The sequence below is a fragment of the Falco punctatus genome (assembly GCF_963210335.1).
Source record: "Falco punctatus genome assembly, chromosome: 2".
Taxonomy (NCBI): Eukaryota; Metazoa; Chordata; class Aves; order Falconiformes; family Falconidae; genus Falco; species Falco punctatus.
In genome coordinates this window covers 73,413,958-73,420,095 of record NC_137581.1, presented here as the reverse complement: position 1 = coordinate 73,420,095, position 6,138 = coordinate 73,413,958, and positions in this window count along the sequence as shown.

The following is a 6,138-nucleotide window of genomic DNA, read 5'->3' as shown; positions in this document are numbered from 1 at the left end:
GGACGTTTAACCTTTCCAGGCTGGAGATCAAATCCCACACCCTGTGCCTTGCTGGCACAGTAGTTCACAAGTGCCACACTGACTGGGCTGACACTGAAGGAGTTTCTAAGGCACAGAGGTTGCTTTGCTACCTCAGGGGATTACAGAGCCTGAAGCCATATTAACTGTTGAACAGATTTCTCTCTCAGATACTGAGGTTTCTCATAGTCACTGAATTTGCCTTCTGTCCAAAGCTCACAGAGTATGTTTCCCAAATGGGGAAGCACTCCTCCTTCCTGAAGGTCAGTTTTCCTACGTTGGAAGACATTTCTTTCTAATCCTTCAGAAAACCTAGGACTAGGGCAATTCCTCTCATTTCCTAGGTGTGCAAGCCACATAGCACAAGCTCAGTAAATCTAACAGTCCTTGGAAGCATTGGACCTGATACACATGCAGGGTGCAGATGGTCTGCACGCATCCAGTAAATCTGCTGCTTTCAAGATGTGCAGGACTTAGCACATCTGGTCCAAGATGAGTGGTACAGTAATAAATAAAAAAGGCAAATAAACTCACACCTTTGGTATAAAAGAGAAGCAGACAAATACCACAACAGGTACATCAAAGTGGGGAACTATCACTTCCCTCTGCATGTCCTTGACTACATCTTTATCATACGCTCTATGGAAATCCCAGGCTCGCTGCTTCTAAGACTCTCTCACCCATGCTCAGTATGACAGATCTCCAAACGTGATGAGCAAGGCTTAAACTACACTCCAGGCCCAAGCAAGTTGTCAAACATCTCAAAATCCGTTATAAATAAAGGCAGTCTTTTGAATTCCATGTGGTTAGGATTGCCAAAAGACAGAAGGGCATCTTCTGGAAAACGTAAGAAAACATAGCTTTAAGCAGAGCCTGGAGAAAGAAAAAAAAGGAAAATTACTAAAGGTGACCTCTTATCTTTCTTTTTTTCCTGAAAGGCAGAGTTTGAATGTGTTGTACACCTCAGTGATATGCCAGGTGATACATATGAACATCATACATAAGCATATCTGCAAATTCATAATAGGTCTGAGACTGATACAAGAGCTGACCCAGTGAATAATGTTCCAAATTGTTGTCTCTTTGTCTCCCAACCACATAAACAAAGCTGTCTCTATATAATAATGGAGAAAGATGCATCATCAGCCCATGAGCTCCTGCCAAGAAGTAGGATGTATTCTCAGATTTTGTTAAGGCGTGAGTAAGAAGCCAAAGCCGAATCTGAAGTTAGACCACAACAACAACACCTTTCTGGAAAAACCTAATGAATTTAAAACACCATCATCATTTTTTCCAGGTTCTCACAACACCTGGTTTTGACTAAAATCCTTAGAATCTAACATCAACATGCTATAGGTCAGCGCAAGAATTTATAGAAAAGTTCTCATCTTCTGTGTTCACAATTCATACGCTTTTTAAATAACTGCTACTACAGTTTTGGTCTCCCCACTGTGTAAATTCTGTAGGATTTACACATAAGGGCTGGTCTACCGTCTGTTTATGGAGTATTCAGCTCTTACAGGGGAATAAACTATCTGACACAGCCAAACTTGCCTTCTCCAAATTCCATGTTCTCATAATCCCTGCAGAGTTACAGATTCCAAGAGAAGTGCTGCTATTACGGACCAATGCAAGGCCAACGTTCACTCAGAGTCAGGGCTCTGGAAGCATTTTTCTTAATCCAAAACAAGAAGTCAGATTAAATTTTTCCTCCCAACCCTGAGCAAATCCATCACTTTAAACCTTCACAGCTTAAATATATTAAAGTTTTTTTCCCTTTTGAATTTGGCAAGATTCTCCTGAGTCAGTGAGAAAGCTGATTGTTCCACATTGGAGCTGTATAGGTCATTGTGTCCTTAACCAAGAGAGTGGTTTTACTGACATCATTCAAGGTACATTGTGGTTACATTGGCTGAAGATATAGCCATATCTTTAGCACCATTTCAAGTCATAAAAACTTACTCGCAGGTGTGGTTTTTTTTAACTTGAAAAGTTTACTGGCTGGTCACACATGCATAATTGCAAAATGACTGAACAAATCTTCCGAATGTCAGTTTTATTTTCCAAACACATTTGTCATTAAACCGAGATGACACATGATCATTTTTACTGCCAGTGGAACATTTTTAAGAAAATGTGACTGAGTGAAAACAGGATTACTACAGAGATATTCTAATCTAGCGCAAACAGTTCAAATACAAAGATAATTTGTGTTCCTTTCTTGATTATCAGGAAAGCTTCTGAAAAGTCTGGAGCTAAAGGCTAGAGACGCCAGAAAGGAAGTTTAGAGTTTTGTCAATTGCTTTCACTCTGAAAGATTTCTCAGAGTTTGGCTTTAAAAGAATTATTGAGAGAGCAGACATCGAGCTACATGGCATGGAAAGCCTCATATATCCAGTGGTGGAAGAGAACAGGGTCCTACCAATCATACTATTACCATTCTTACTATTAGCTCTATAGGATAGTGACATTTTAGCAATTTTAGAAATAACAACTCTGCATCATCTGATCCTTCTCTTTCCATAATGCAATATCCTCAACAACACAGTTTTGGGGTCCATTCTTCTAAAAATACCTAAAAGTTACACATTATTCCTGACTGTGAAAGTTGGTAATTGTAATATATAGACAACCCTGACTAGCCAAGTCCTGTAATCAAACTCGTACACACAGATAAATGCCTGTACAGTGCAGGCCTTAACTCACTGAACAACAATCCCTCAGATGAGCCTGAATTCATGGGATTGGTTATGATCAACACCAAGAGCTTTCCGTGCCCTTTCTGGTTTCTTACAGAAAGCAGGATACTCTGTCTCCCTATAATTTCACTCAAGAAAGGATTTAAAGGATTGAGAGTTCCTAAGAAATTTTTAATTAAATACCATAGATTAGGAGCTCTATGGCATTACAGCTTCATCTGGCCATCCATCAACATTTCATAACCCTAAGCACATTACCTTCACCAGCAATGCGAGATGTGAATGAACTATAACACTGACAAGGCTGAGCCCCAAGAGAGACGGTAAAGGAGACAGAGAAAGAGAAGGGATGGTGGGGAAAAAAGCTTACTGAAAAGATATCTGAAAGAAGAAACAGAATTATGCTTTCTAATGTTGGCAAATAAGATAAATGGACATCAGCATTGGAAGTTTTATTATCTTTAAGGTTTGGAAAGCAGAATTTCTATCAGGAGGGAAAAACTGTCTCTCTTGCTCTCAGATCAGGACATGTTAAAATTCAAAATATATGACATAATGAGGAAAGATAATTGGCCTTCCAGAACCAAAATAATGCCTGAAAAATTAGTCTTAGGTCTCTGTTCTGCCCTCAAGGTATTTTTTCTGAACATCATGATCAGAAGTGTTAGCTCCAGGAAGGGAAGTCAAGTTAGTCCTAATGAGGCTGAGGCCATAAACCACACTACGTGCCATAATGAGAGAGAAGTATATGGCAGACCTGAGGACACAGGTGGATTTTTGCTTCCATTGACTAAATTATCTCTTCTTGAGTCATGTCACATTCATACCTCAGCCATCAGAGTGCCGAAATCCAGCCCTAAGGCAGGATGCAAGGTAACAGGTTTTCTTAGTAAACATGTTGATGGTCTGCAGGCCACAATATGACTTGGAAAAAGAGATTTCAGTAGCTGATAATCAAAGACTACTACAATCCACAAGTGCTTCAGAAAGTTCCAGCTGAGTCCTGGGTTTATGAAAGGGATACCCAGCTCAGTAGCCTTGCTAACCAATTCAATCAGCCTTGCTCACTTCCGATCCTTTATAAGTGAGCAGGGAATGGTCCTCAAGCAACAAGATGCTTATAAGCAATAGGTATTTTTCTGATCATGGTAGTCTGCCCTCACTCGCGTTCTTTCCTGGACCCCTCTGAAGCATGTAAGGTTATCCCTGAGGCATATATTGAGTTTAGCAGAGCCTTAGCCAGACCAACAATTCTGGGAAGCATCAGCCTATTATCCCTATGTAATAAAACCAGTATTACCAAGCAGTGCCAGCTCAAGTGTTCCTGTACTGTGGACCCCATTATGATGGCAGACAGGATGCAGTCTGCAGTCTCATCTGCCGGCTAGCAGAAGCTACTTGGCTCATCTGACCAGGAGACCAAAGCAATATTGGTTTATGACATATGGAAAAAACTAAAGACAGGAAAAGTTTGATTTAATGAAAAGTGATTTCTAGAGTGCTTACTACAGATGCACTCAGCTGCATGACATAAATTGTAAGGAAATACTGGGTTTTTGTGCTTTATTTGGGTTTAGAGTTTTTTCTTAGCCTGCTGGATTTCTCAGTGCAGTTTCCACTGTTTCAGAGATTTGAATTTATGCTTTAATGTGTTTTTCTTTCTTATATGAAGTTAATTCCTATAAATGCAAAAAATTTTTGTAATGGACTTTTCTTTCTAATACCAGTATTTTGTTGTGTCTATCAGGAGTATGACAGATGCTTCATTACTGGCCTCATTGGCTTGAGGAGGTTAGATTTTCACCATCAGAGGGTTACATCTACTAATGCGTAAGATTTAAGGCATCTCTGCTACAGGAAGAAGTGCAGTCTGGCATTTATGTCATTTCCAGGAACCAAATCATATTTCAGCCTCATATATGCTGATCTGTTGATCTTGAGGTATTATTTCCAAAAATCAATGTTTTGTGCATGACCTTCAGACATATGCTTTTCGTTGTAGGAGGTTGATGTGAAGAGTATGATATTTAGTGTTTTATCACCACCCCACCATCACACACCTGTTCAGCAGTACAACATGGCAGGTTTCTGTAGCTGCATCACCAACCATACCCACAGTGGGAATACTGTAAGTTACCTCTGCTAGTCACAGATTTAGAGAACGATACAAATTGCTTTATCGCTCTTACCTATTTCCATATTGCCTGGCAGCATGCTTAGTGGCCTGAAGCAGGTTGAGGATTTCATGTGCTCTCTAGGGATGCTATTTTATATCTCTCAGTTTCCCCACCTGTAAAACACGTTATATTTCCTACTGAAGGATATTGTTGTGATTAGTGTTAAATGTTTGTGAAGCATTTTGAAGTTGAAAGGTTTGGAGCAGTAGTTTCTGGGCTCAAGTTTACCTTAAGCAAAAGTGAGAGTGTGAAGAAGGTGTGTTGTAGCTCCAAGCAGCAACTAAGAATCACTACAGTAGTTGTGAGGAGAAGCAGGTGATATAGTGAGAAAACAGGCCCCTGAAGACAGGTTCAAATAACAGCTGGAAATATATTTTCATGACGGTTGGAATCACTTTAGCGCACTGAATGCAAATATTCATACTATTTATAAGATAATTTTTTAAAAAAAAAATCCAAACAAGAACGAATTATTATCCATGTTCACAAGATAAGCTTTTTGTAGTATTTATTAAAGTCTCTATGCCTTGATAAACTTCAGTTACAAAATCAGAAGGAATACCACCAAATCTGACTAATCCCAATTCATATGTCATAGTCAACATGACCAAATTCCAGGAATTAGTCATGGTGTAGTGACTGGAGTGGGGATTTTGTTGGAGATTCAGATACCTAAACTTAGGTGTTAACAATGTAAATGACTACAAAAGAATGGGGTGTCAATCTACTCTATGGGGAAATCCGTGTCTCAGTCAGCTGCCATTTCAGATGTTCTAGTGTACCCTGTGAGGTGTCAGCTGCCTCTCCAGAAGGTCCCCCAGAAGTAATACATCAAAACTGACGGTTTAACTTGGAGGTCCTGGGTATCCTAGATTCTCTCTCCTCTGTAAATGAGTCAGTCCCTAAGTATCTGCTTTAGACTCCACAGACTGAATTAACTAGACCCCCATCCCCTTTGTGGGAGTTTTGGTCACTGAGCTAACATGGAAACGTACATTGTCAACACTGATATGGAGGTCAAGCTGTAACTAGTCCCTGAGGCTGAATTATGGTATTGTTTACATAAACCAGATTTCCCAAACTGTGGTCATTTGACATTTGTTAAAGAACCAATGGAATATTTGTACTAGCACAGTTCCTGGGAGCTACAAACCATCCTATTTTTTTTAAAGGTATTTTAACCTGTTGCTTGAAGAACCCTTTTGATGTCCTTAGAGGAACTGCTTGAGGTAGGGAGAGTGCAG